This window comes from Crinia signifera, chromosome 9 (assembly GCF_055691185.1).
Source record: "Crinia signifera chromosome 9, ASM5569118v1, whole genome shotgun sequence".
Classification (NCBI taxonomy): domain Eukaryota; kingdom Metazoa; phylum Chordata; class Amphibia; order Anura; family Myobatrachidae; genus Crinia; species Crinia signifera.
The window spans coordinates 83,562,686-83,575,437 of NC_139225.1; the positions used below are offsets into that span (position 1 = coordinate 83,562,686).

General features: G+C 45.2%; 1 protein-coding gene across 4 annotated transcripts in view; it reads left to right on the top strand.

Annotated features, from left to right (window-relative positions):
* Positions 1-12,752, top strand: part of GRIA3 (glutamate ionotropic receptor AMPA type subunit 3) — a 325,345-nt gene that overhangs the window by 124,420 nt on the left and 188,173 nt on the right. The window lies entirely within an intron of this gene.

Here is a 12,752-nt window from a genome sequence, read left to right on the forward strand (position 1 = left end):
GATTTTTTCAGCAGTCCCGGCTCCCCTCCTGGCTTCTGCTGGTATGAAAACAGACCATCACAAAATGTCCGACCCCATACAGCAGACAGTTTCAGAGAACTGTCTACAGTATGGGAGCGGACATTTTATAATGGTTCATTTTCATTTCAGCAGAAATTAGGAAGGGAGCCAGGCTGTGCGGACAGGTAAATCTGTGGGTCCCGGCCGCAACACAGCGGCATTACAATATCCCCGCAGACTCCCAGCGCCCGCACTTACAAAGCTCCTCCCCGCAACCATGGGGTCTGCAGGGCTATTGTTATGCCACTGCTTATACTAGTTTTTCTCCCTATCTACCCATCTCCACTCTCCATTTGCTTACTGTCCAGTTCCTCTCTACTCTGCCCTTCCAGCCAAAATTTTCTCTCTGTATCCCCCCTATGTCTAGTAGAAAGTATGTCTGTAGAAAACACATTGTATGTACAAGACTACAGAGAACACTATATTTTCATAAATAAGCAGTAATCAACTTCAGAATCTACATGTACTACTATAGCATATTCTGTTACTGTACAATCTGTACATTGGAAAGGTTCCTACTGTGGAATCGTTAAGTTACATTGTGAAACCAAGTGACTAAATAAAATCAGTTCTGGAAGACTGCATAGTCTTTATTTTTAGTCAAATCCGTAAAGTGATCCATCAGTATGATTTAAAAAGATCATAGAGATAACATATCTGGTATACAGTATCAAATACTGTAATTGCCACTAAATGCTTTTTAACTGCTTAGAATTACATCATGTAAATATTGTATTGTAAATAAGGAAGTTAATTATTTTTTATTTTGTCTTCTCATGTTAATATTTGTCTTCTCATGCATACCTGCACAAAGCTCCACACAAGATATATAGCTTATTAAAGGGATAGTTTGTATGCCTCTTTATTTATGACACCAGTGATTTATTTATAACACCAGTGATTGCTGATAAATAGTATTTAATTGAGGAAATATATAATTTAATAAAATGATAAAAATGATAATATAAGTATCACAATTATCTTTTACCTGACAATCATCTGAGAAAGCTGCTGAGACCCATGGAGAGGACGAGGCACGTGTTATTTAAGCCCCTGGACACTTTTTTAGGAAGGGTACTGTCCCTACCACCCCCATAAGGAACCTGTGGCATCTTGGGAACCTGCTTACATAAGTGACCTGCCGATTGGAGACCCACACAGGTATACAGCACTGGTGCCAGTTAAGTGTGAGGTAATCTCTGTGGACTGCACTATAAGAGGGTGGTGCACCATTATTAAATCATAACTCTTATAAACAACAAGGAGTATTGAATATTGGGGCTGTTTGGGATTACCCTTATGGAAATTCACTATTTCAGATCATAGACTACCTAATGCAGTCTGACTGAGGACTGACAATTTAAAGCCTTCCAAACAAGTATTCTATATAAGTGAAATAAAGATCCCATGAATAATCGTCCTGCATCTACTATATACAAATTGCCAAGCCTCATAGTTATAACAGCATGGACAAGTAAAGTTGGGCACCTAGCCTCACACTGATTTTTATGGTTAACCACATTTAGCTATGCTTTTCTGAGAGAAAAAAAAAACTATTTTGTGTATTGTATTGTGTATGCAGTATGTATATGTTGTAGTTGTGTATAATTTGTCCTTTTTTATTAATAAATCATTATATTTGACCTAGTGATATGGTAATAGAGTTTTCTCAGCAGTGCTTCATATTTTCACTAGCTTAGCCTGTGATATAGATTATTGTTGTTCTATCTGACAGTCATAGCAGATGATCCTGATGTCAAATCTAATATATTATTCTTTTTAGAAATTATTTATTTGATGTCATGCTTTGGAAGGCTAATGCACAGATACCTATAGCTCAGCGATGCATTTAACACACTGGGATACAAATTCAAATGGATTTTCTTGAATATAAAGATTAAAGAAGTCAGTGTATTTTGAAATCTAAATCATCATATTCTTTTAATGCAGAATTAGAATGACTTGGATTCACTAGACCTGATTTTGACATGATCGCTGGGCTGCAAATCTTTAGAGCCAAGCAATCAAGTAAATGACGCCCCGCCAGAGTCTCTCATTGACTCCGTGCACAGCTGTGAATGCGTTTGCAGCTGTGCGAATATGGAATAATCCATTAGAAAACACTCACCATCAAATGGATTACCCCCTGGTGTGCAGCCACCAAGTAAGTCTAGACTGTCATGGCACTGCGCTGGGCATGATGACATCAGCATCCCTCCATCCCAACATCCGGGCCCGTCTGCATTTTTTACTTACTCCCAGCAAACACCAGGGTGCGGCTTACAAATGCCGGCTGTCAATCATCTTGCAAACAACCAGCAATGTCTAGCCATCACTGGCTTCATTCTCGGGGGGACCTCACACATGCTCATGCACGGTCTATCAATAATTGGTAGGGCTGGGGGCGTGGCTTGGACGTCTGGCGAGGTGGATGTGCCTGGGGAGAGCTCTACCCAAATACTGCTCCCTTGAGCCCTATCCCGTGCCCAAATACAGCCACCCAAACTCACCTCGGTGTCCTGAGCCTGTGAGTTGGTGCTGCGGAGCCGGGGGACGCTCCCGACGTCCCTGCAGGTTGCGGCCTACTCGCTCTCCGGAGCCGGGACCTACATTTCTGCTGGTGCCCGCAGTGTAGTTCCAGAAGGAGGATTCGGCGGGCGCTCGTTCTCTGGGGCTGCCACGGAATCCCTGCTGCTTCACCCTGCCTCCGGATGCCTGGCTGACCTCACCGCCACGCTGGGAAGGCAAGTGCCGCTGTCCCCTCACCCTACAGCTCTGAGGGACAGCACTGATCCAGACGCGGCGGCCATCTTGCTTTCAGCCTCTCGGAGCTGCTGAATCCCCCGGCCTGTGCGCTGCACTGTCCACATATAGTGGTAATAGTGCATTACATTAAGTTTATAGGAGGAGGTGGCCTGGTGGGCATTAGAAGCACAGGAGTATCTATTAAGAGCTCCCTAGACCCCCCCCCCCTTTAAAGGACCTGGACATTCCCCCCCCCCTTTAAAGAAGAAGGGATCAGCGAAATCAGGGGAGGCACTAGACCTCCCTGCGGACTGTGGCCCATCACTCTCTCATCTGTAGACCGGGATCTCGACTCACCGGAGGTGGTCCGGCCCATAAAGACAGGCAGGAACTTCATCCTTCAGCTTCTGCGTTCACCCAGGCTTGGGTGCCTGTCTTCCCCGATACCCAGCATCTCTTGCCCTCCACAGCGACTACCCCAGCAGGCCGCCATCCAGAGGCCGGCAGTTAAATCCTACAACGCACGGCTGTAGGACCACACTTCACACCTATCTAGTACTGCTTGAATGGTCTAATCCGCTGGCCGGGTACTATTTAGACAGGGAGCTACAATGATGTGAAGTCCCCTCCCTTCAATGGGCCGCCAGTAATCCCACCTGATGGGTCTCGCACAGGGACGTGCAGTCAGGGGAGGCAGGGGAGGCAGTGCTTCCCCTGTCAATTTGTTTTAAAATAATACAAAGAATATACCTATGACACATATTCTGTGTCATAAGTATTTTCTTTATATTATTTGACTGGTTTGAATGAATTAACCTAGTTTGGGAGGCATCGATAAGCGTGCCTCCCAAACAGAACTGCACGGGGACGAAGCGGGGGGCGGGGCTTGGGGCAGGGCTAAGCAGTGGGCTAAAAAGCCCATTAAAAATAACACTAAAAGCGGCACTTCTCAAAGTGCCTAATTGACAGGGGCTGCTGTGATTGGACAGCAGATCCAGCTGCTGGCCAATCACAGCAGCCCCTGTCATGTACACGAAGCTTCCGAAAGTGCAGCGTTTGCTCCCTTCTCCCCTGCTGTGACCTGTGCCGGCTCCCTGCCTGTGTGGCTACTGCTCCCCTCTCCCCTGCCCAGTGAGTATCATTTTGTTTTCGGGGGGGGGGGGGGGAGTCAAACGGGCGGGGATGGAGGTGGCAGCAGAGGACGGCTGCAGCGTGTGCCGGTGTCGGCGGTCAGGTGCGTAGGGGGGGGGTGTTACAGCAGGCGGAGGTTTGCGGCAGGGGATGGGTGCTGGCTGCTGCTGGAGGATGGGGGCAGCGGGTGTCGGCGGCAGCCAGGGGGGGGTTTGCGGTGCGGTGGTGGCTGTGACAGTGCCTCTCCGTTCACAGCCACCACCGCACGTCACTGGTCTCGCACCATAACCGATCTTTCCCCCCACATGGGTTGATAACCCCGACAGTCTCTGTAGCCCTCTCCATTACTTCTGATAGCTCCTCCAGCCCAAGGGTCTTTCACTTTCGATCCCCTTTACATGGCACTTGTCTTTCTGGATATCATATGCTGTTGTAATGCCGTCTAAACGGGGAAGCTAGACACCCAAAGTACCCGCCCCCTTACACTTCCCTAAAGCCTCAGCTACGGGGTAGAAAACTCCTTTGGCCAACCCGACGCATCCCTCCACTCCTACAAACCTATCACAATCTCCAGCCTACACACCACTAGCTGACCTGGGGTTGGACATCGACCCTCAGGCCCCCCTGTCAACCCACACGATGCTTAAAATGTTCACAGCCTTCCATACAGATATCCTCACGGGCCTGGACTCGTCTATCCAGTCCCTTCGGACGGACCTGGTGGGCATCACCTCCCGTACGGAGCACCTGGAAGATAAAATGACCTTCTTTCTTCCCACGTGGAGTTGCAAACCGAAGTGACAACCCTCCGTGAAAAAGATCGAGGAGGAATAATCTCAAGATAAGGGGTGTCCCCGACTCAGTGACCCCACCAGAACTGAAAGATTATGTCTCCAATCTGTTTCGGAAACTCCTACCATCAGCCTCTACACAAGGCCTGATTATTGACCGAGTTCACCGCTTACCAAAACCCCACAGCGGCTACTCATCTGCTTACCCGAGAGATGTCCTCCTTCACGTCCATTTCTTCCATATCAAGGAGGAAATCCTCAAGATGGCTAGGAGAGCAGAAGCTTCAGATACATTGGGAGGTTTACAAATATACCCTGACCTCTCCCAGTTCACCCTGGATAAGAGGCGTTCCTTCCGGCCAATTACCACAGCTCTTAGAGATAACGACATCCTGTACAGATGGGGATTCCCTGTCCAGTTAATCGTCCGATATGAGTCCTCATCAGACATAATTTCATCATTTGAGTCTGGAGTGAAATTGCTTGAAGATTGGGACATACAGATTTCACAACCCAAAGCCACGACTCTGGCCCAAGAGCTACCGACCTGACTGCAAGACCTCCAATTAGGTTGTAAAATATTCTCTTTTGTTATTGCCTAGTCTTATACCCCTTTTTGGCGGTTAATTGAAGGCCGGATGCCCTCCCGGGTTATGCCCTACATCAGGGACGGTACCCGTCCACTCTGAAGTTTAAATGTTTACTTCATCGTAAATTTGCCTATGTATGTTATATTTTATGATTATCGGAAAATTTATCGCACTGTTGCAATTCTGTTATAATTCCTTGCTCCAATCCGAGGGACTTAGAGTATAGTCATTACACCCATTTGTTTGACATCATTAATGGTTTAGTTCTAAAAGTGTTATTAATAACTGTGAGACTCATTGGAGGCCTTCCCCCAATGGATATGGTTTTGTCACAACCCTTTTCTTGTGACAAACGCTGTGGCTCTGTATGCAGGGCCTTTTCTGTCTCCCCACCCTCACCCTTTTTCTCTTCTCCCCAATGTCCCCTTTCAGTCCTAAAATCCAACATCAATGTAAGAAATCTCAGGTCAAAGCCAGCCTGGTTTCTCCTCCCCAATGGTTACATTTCTTTCGCTAAATGTCAATGGCTTAAACTCTCCTAACAAAAGACGCCAAGCCCTGGAAACATTCCACACAGAACGCGCCAAAGTCATTGCTCTCCAGGAAACACACTTCCTGGCCTCTGCTCCCCCTAAATTCTACGATTCCCGCTATCCTGTAGGTTACTTTGCGAACGGCTCAGCCAAGAGAAATAGAGTAGCGCTTCTTTTCAATGGCTCTGTCCAGTTTGAAGTAATATCCCAAAACTCAGATAAAGATGGGAGATATTTGATTTTGGTGGGTAAATTAGATGACATTGAGGTTACCCTCGTCTCACTTTACGCCCCAAATACTAACCAAATGTTATTCCTACGGAAACTCATGGAAACGATTCATCGGGTTCAAAAAGGTAGAGTAGTTATTATGGGGGACTTCAACCAGGTCCTAGATGAGAAAATTGATAAATCCAATGCCCAGTCCGGGTCGCTCCAGAATACCCACCCTCGACCCCAACTGAGTCGATTGTTAACAGAGTTTGACCTGTATGATGTATGGCGCACCTATTCACCTTCAGTTATAGACTACACATTCTTTTCACATGCACACAACTCGTACTCCCGTATTGACTTAATATTGGCAGATAAATGGTCCTTACAACACACTTCCAAATCAGCTATTGTACCCATATCATGGTCTGACCATGCGGCAGTGACCTGGACATGGCGCTCTACCCAACCCCACTGTTTCCCCAAAACTTGGAGACTCCCGGATTACATCCTAGACTCCCTTGATGCCTCAATAGCTATTTCAAAAACGATCTCTTCATACCTAAAATTTAACCACCCGTCTGATACATCAGTCCCTACCCACTGGTGCGTCCTAAAGGCAGTTGTTAGAGGTGAAGTTATCCAAATGGGAGCCACTATGAAGAAGCAAAGGTTAAAAATGCAGGAAGATATGGAGCTGCAGCTACTCCAAGCAGAGTCCCTTAATAGATCTCATCCCTCCCGCGCATTGAAGCGAGAAATAGTATCAATTCGGAATCAGCTCCAAAAACTCTTTGTAGATCGAATAAAATATGCATACTCAAAACTCCAACAAAAATTTTATTCCCTAGGTAACAAAGCGGGTAAATTCCTAGCCCGTAAACTCCGGCTTCGCCAAACTAGGAATAGAATTAAACTTATCCAGACTCAAGGTGGGAAAAGACACTTAACACCCCCCCCCCCCCGATATAGCCGCAGCATTTGCTAAATTTTACAAAAACCTGTACAACCTTCATTCGGATCCTGTCACCCCCCAACCCACCCCCGAATTAATCACTTCCTTCCTGGAAGACTTACCCTTTCCCAAGGTGTCTTCAGAAGACCTAGTCGCCCTCAATGCAGAATGGTCCGAGGAGGAAATCATACAGGTAATTAAATCCCTACCCCGAGCAAAAGCCCCTGGGCCAGATGGCTTTACCAACACATTTTACAAAAAATTTAACAATCAACTTGCGCCCTCCCTATTGTCTTTATTTAACTATGCTACTGAAGCCGGCTCTCTCCCGGATGAAATGCTACAAGCCCGCATTATCACAATTCACAAACAGGGCAAGGACCCCTTACTATGCCAAAACTATAGGCCCATAGCCCTGCTTAACACAGACCTCAAACTTTTTTCTAAGTTAATCGCAAATAGGCTAGCCCCCCTCATCCCCAATTTGGTCCACCCAGATCAGGTTGGTTTTGTACAAGGGCGCCAAGCATCAGATAATACTAGAAGAGTATTTGACCTTGCAGAATATATTTCTCAGATGGGGGAAGAAGCTATTTTCCTTTCGTTAGATGCCGAAAAGGCTTTCGATAGGCTACATTGGGGCTTCCTTACAGACACCTTGACAAGATTCGGCCTTCGGGGTCCGATACTATCTTCTATTTTAGCTCTCTATAGCTCCCCTAATGCAGTGGTGTTTAGTAATAGCTTAACATCATCCCCATTTAAAATCTCCAATGGAACTAGACAAGGCTGCCCCCTGTCCCCTATTATGTATGTATTAGCTATTGAACCTCTGGCTATGGCAATATGACACTCCTTAGCTTTTCCGGGAATTAGAGTAGGCACGTCTCTCCATAAGATCAGCATGTTTGCCGATGACATCCTTCTCCTGGCGACAAAGCCGGATTCCTCCCTACCCGCCCTCCACGACATACTTGACCGTTTTAGCGCAGCTTCTTTTTATAAACTCAATACGACAAAGACAGAAGCTTTGCCGTTCAACCTGAGCGTGGAAAAAATCTCCTCTTTTAAACAACACTATAAATACAACTGGAAGAGGGATTACATAGTATACCTTGGAGTCAACATTCCCAACTCTTTAGCCACAGTTTCTGAAATTAACTTCAACCCCCTGATCTCTCAAATAGATGCACTATTGAAGGCTTGGTTCAGTTTAGAAATATCTTGGCTGGTGCGTATCGCAGCTTTTAAAATGTCAATATTGCCGAGACTGATGTACCTCTTTCGAGCAATACCGTACTTAGTCCCACAGAAAATCATTAACCAAATCCACTCTGTAATCTTGAAATATATTTGGAAGAACCCCCCCTCCCGCATAGCATATAAGAGATTGACGAGACTACCTAAACACGGAGGCCTCGAGGTCCCAGACTTAAGGAAATACCAACATGCATGCTTAGTGGCCCAAATAAATGATTGGTCTTTACCTAAAGGCAAAAAACAGTGGGTGGACTTGTAGAGTCAACTATTTTCCCAGACACCCCTATTAGATCTACTCTGGACCCCTGCCCAACAGAGACCCCCAGCACACACTGCTTCTCGAGCTATATCCGACTCCTTATTTGCATGGGACACTCTAGTTATATCTACCAAAATAGTCTCCCTCCCCTCTCGCAACCTCTCTCTACATGCCCTATCAAAATTATTACCCAATATGAACCTCTCTACCTGGATAACATGTGGCATTGACACTATCGCTACCTTGATAGATGGAGTTTCCATTACTCCCTTTAGTTCCCTTCAGGATCAATTCACCCTACCCGATAAGGAACTCTTCACCTTTGGCCGGATTGCCCATTGGCTAAGAAGTGTAGTGAGATCGTCAGGACCAATTCTGCTAACTCCCCCTAGAATACTTACAAAATTAACCCTTGGTAACTCAAGAGGATCAATAAGCTTCTGGTATTCAGAGAGGCAGGCTGACACCGTGGAGGATAAATCCACTACCCAAATCAAATGGGAAGGGGCACTAGAGTGCTCCTTTTCCCAACATCAATGGGAAAGAATTTATCTAGCTTCACATAGAATATCTAAATGTAGTAACCATCTTGAAATGCACTACAAACTCCTACAAGATCTATACTTCACCCCTGCCAAACTGCACAAAATCTGGCCCTCAACGTCCGACTTATGCTGGAGAGAATGTGGCGAGATCGGTGACACCTATCACATTTTCTGGGCCTGCCCGAAAATAAGACAACTATGGGGGGAGGTTTTTAACCTTGCCTCCAAAGTTATTGGAGCTCCGATCAAGAAGGCCCCCCTCCCTGCGCTGTTGCACCTCTACCCTCCAGCTGTCCCACAAGCCAAATGTTACGTCTTAGGCCACTTGTTCATAGCCACTCGGGCAGCTATAGCACAAGAGTGGAAGAAACCTTCCCCCCCCCTCTTAGCAAAATAGTCAGGAAACTCCACCATTCGTTCCAAATGGAAACAATGGGATTACCCTCCTCATCCGAATCCTCCTCTCCCCTAGTGACCTGGTCCTGTTGGAGGGAGTATGCTGCTACACATGAAGGGGCGTCTCTAATATTTGACATGGCTTAATCTAATGTAGAACCCACTTACTCCAATTTATCACCAACCTAATCCTTGTATTAAAATTGCTCTTATCTGTATTCTCAGTGTAATTGCTGCATGTGCCTGCACTTATAGTTCGATATGTATAAGCTGTTGTATGTTGGATTGTACCCCCACTACCCCCCCCCCCCCCTCCTTTATTCTGTATCCTGTTAAGGAACAAAAATCTTAATAAAAACTTATATTGGAAAAAAAAAATAATATTTGGTAGGGCTTCAAATCCGCGGCCCTGTGAATAGGTCTGCATGGGGTCCACCGGTGCAAATTTGAAGAATATAATAGGTAGATGATGTACTCAGAAATGATATGAACAGCACATTACTTATATTAAAGATGAGAAAAAATAGCAACATCTGTATTTATTTTGTTATACAAATGGCTCCGGTAAAGGTTATTGACTAGATGGTGATTGAGTGAATTTCTTTTGCCGTTAAACTCTCATGCACAGTAGTTTGAGTAACAAGTTATAATATTTTAAAAATAAAAACATTTTTGAAGTGCCTTACTCTTTTTCTCTAGCAGATTGTAGAGGAACTAAAACTAATCACACACTTGTGTTGTTTCATTGAAAGTAGTTAATCGTAAATTGCAGTAATGATCAAACTCAAGCACTCCAGCAGCTGCTCAATTAAATTCCCAATAATGGTTAATCGATCAGTGGTTGGATGAGGATCTTAGCTGATAGTTCAGCAATATATGATATATTGAAGCTTACCAACATCTGTGATACACACTTTGCCTTCTAAAGTAAGGATCAGATTCAGTGCATGATTAACCAATAGGCTAATTAGGCTGCAGCCTAGGGCACCCGCACTGGGAGGGGGCCTTGCAGGTGACAGCCGAGGAATAAAATTGAAGCCTCATTTATTTCATGCTTCTTAGCTGTTACCCGTACAGATGTACTGTGGTGGGTAAAGCTCTAAATGTGGCCATTATATTGTGCTACAATGCCAGCTGGTTGGCCAAAGACAAAACCTCTTTGCCATGCAACAAGTAGCTCAACCACTGCTCCGCCTTCCTTGCCCGTGCCTCTCCTTTACCTGATCGCCCGCACCCACCTAAACACTAGTAGCATAACTGGCAAAGGTGTGCAGGCTTCCCCTACTTCTCCGGCAGGATATGCAAATGTGCTGCCGGATCAGGAGCCAAACAGAACTTGCAAACTGGCAGCCGCTGTTATTGGCTGCTGGGTCGTGAGTTCTGATTGGATCACAAGGCAGCTCCATATTTTAAATATCCACCAGAGGGATTGAAAAAGCCTGCATTCCACTTTCCTCCTCTCTCTTGGCAGCATCAGAGCAGGGAGCCTGGTAAGTGGGAGCCTATAATGCGCATTATTTGTAATCAGCACTGCAGAGGAAATTCGGTACTTGTGTATTATCACGGCGCCCACATTTTCCATCGTAGGGCATTGTACAACCAAAAAATCACGTTGCATTGCATCGCATGGGATGTGATCGCATGCAATGCGATGCGACGCGATTGGACCCGATTTTTGATTGTACACCCACCCTGATGGGTCAAGACTATGTTAAAGCACCCCCCCCCCATTGTTAACGCCACCCTACTATAAACGCCAACCCGAAGCATGGCGAGCGCAGCGAGCCCGCGAGGGGCGGCGGTAAACATCCTCCGACCTTTTCATACCCCCACTATACACGTCGGCGCGGAGTTGATTTTAAATAGTGTGGCGAGCGCAGCAAGGCACCAAGCCCGAAGTGTGGTGATCACAGCGAGCCCCGCAAGGGGACGCGGATGACTTCACATATATTCTGCGTCCCCTCGCGGGGCTCACTGCACTCGCCACACTATATAAAATCAATTCCACGCCGACATGGATAGTGGGGGTATGAAAAGGTCGGAGGACGCGTACTGCCGCCCATCGCGGGCTCGCTGCGCTCACCACGCTTCGGGTTGGCATTGATAGTGGGGTGGAGTTAACAATGGTCTCATCGCATGCCATCGCATACCTTAATTAGTGGTATGTGATGCAATGGGCGCCGTGATAATACACAAGTACCGTAAATTCAATACAGTGGGCAATATTTGTAAGTAAAACTACAGGAGGAATCATTTTAATGTAGCAATACAGGGGGCATAATTTGTAAGGGGCACTACAGGGGCTTTATGTATAAGCAGCACTATAGGTGGCATCATATGTAAGATGCATATTATACCATGCAACCCCCTTGCAATGAGCATTGCACCCCCTGGCAACTAGCATGTCATTTAAGATGAATTAGAAGCCTTACTGTGGGGCATAATGTGTTAGGGGCATTATGCTGTGCCGCAAATTGTGTTAGGGGCTTTGCAGTGTTGGGCATATTGTGTCAAGGGCATTATGGTGTGTGGCATATTGTGTCAGGGCATTGCAGTGTACAACATATTGTGTCAGAGCATTGCAGTGTACAGCATATTGTGTCAGGGGTATTGCGATGTGTGGCGTTATGTGCAATAGGCACTACATGTGTGGCATAATGTGCAAGGGGCATTTTGGGGGTTTTAGCCAGATTTTTTGTTTTAAAAAATGTTAGAGGCCTGGCTAGATGTATGCGGCTCCATCTGTAGCTCTTCAATATGTTTATTTTGTCTTGAGTAGCTAACGTCCAGTTAATATGGGAGACCACTGTCCTAGGGCACCTGGAACTTTATTCAGAACCTGATGTGAAAATATGGGTAAAAAGTGTAAAAATAATAATAATAATAATAACAATAATAATAATATAATTATTAATATTTATAATAATAATATATTTGTTATTATTATTATTATTATTATTATTAATATTATTATTATCATCATCATTATAATATCTGTTTTAAACAATTTTTTTAAGAAAATAAAAAATTGTTGTATGAACAAAAAACTGATAGAAATCTATTCTGACTTTGTAAAATACATTTAAAATAGCTTTATGTACAGTAGGTCTACAAGTCGTTATATTGCCTTTTACTTTTCCCTTTAAAGTACATTCCATCTACCATGGTATCTGTCTCCTTGATATATTGATTAGATCTTTCCCCCCACTCTCTACTTACAGCACTAACATTTTCAGGGGATATACTGAAGTCTAAATGAGAATTCAGGATATGC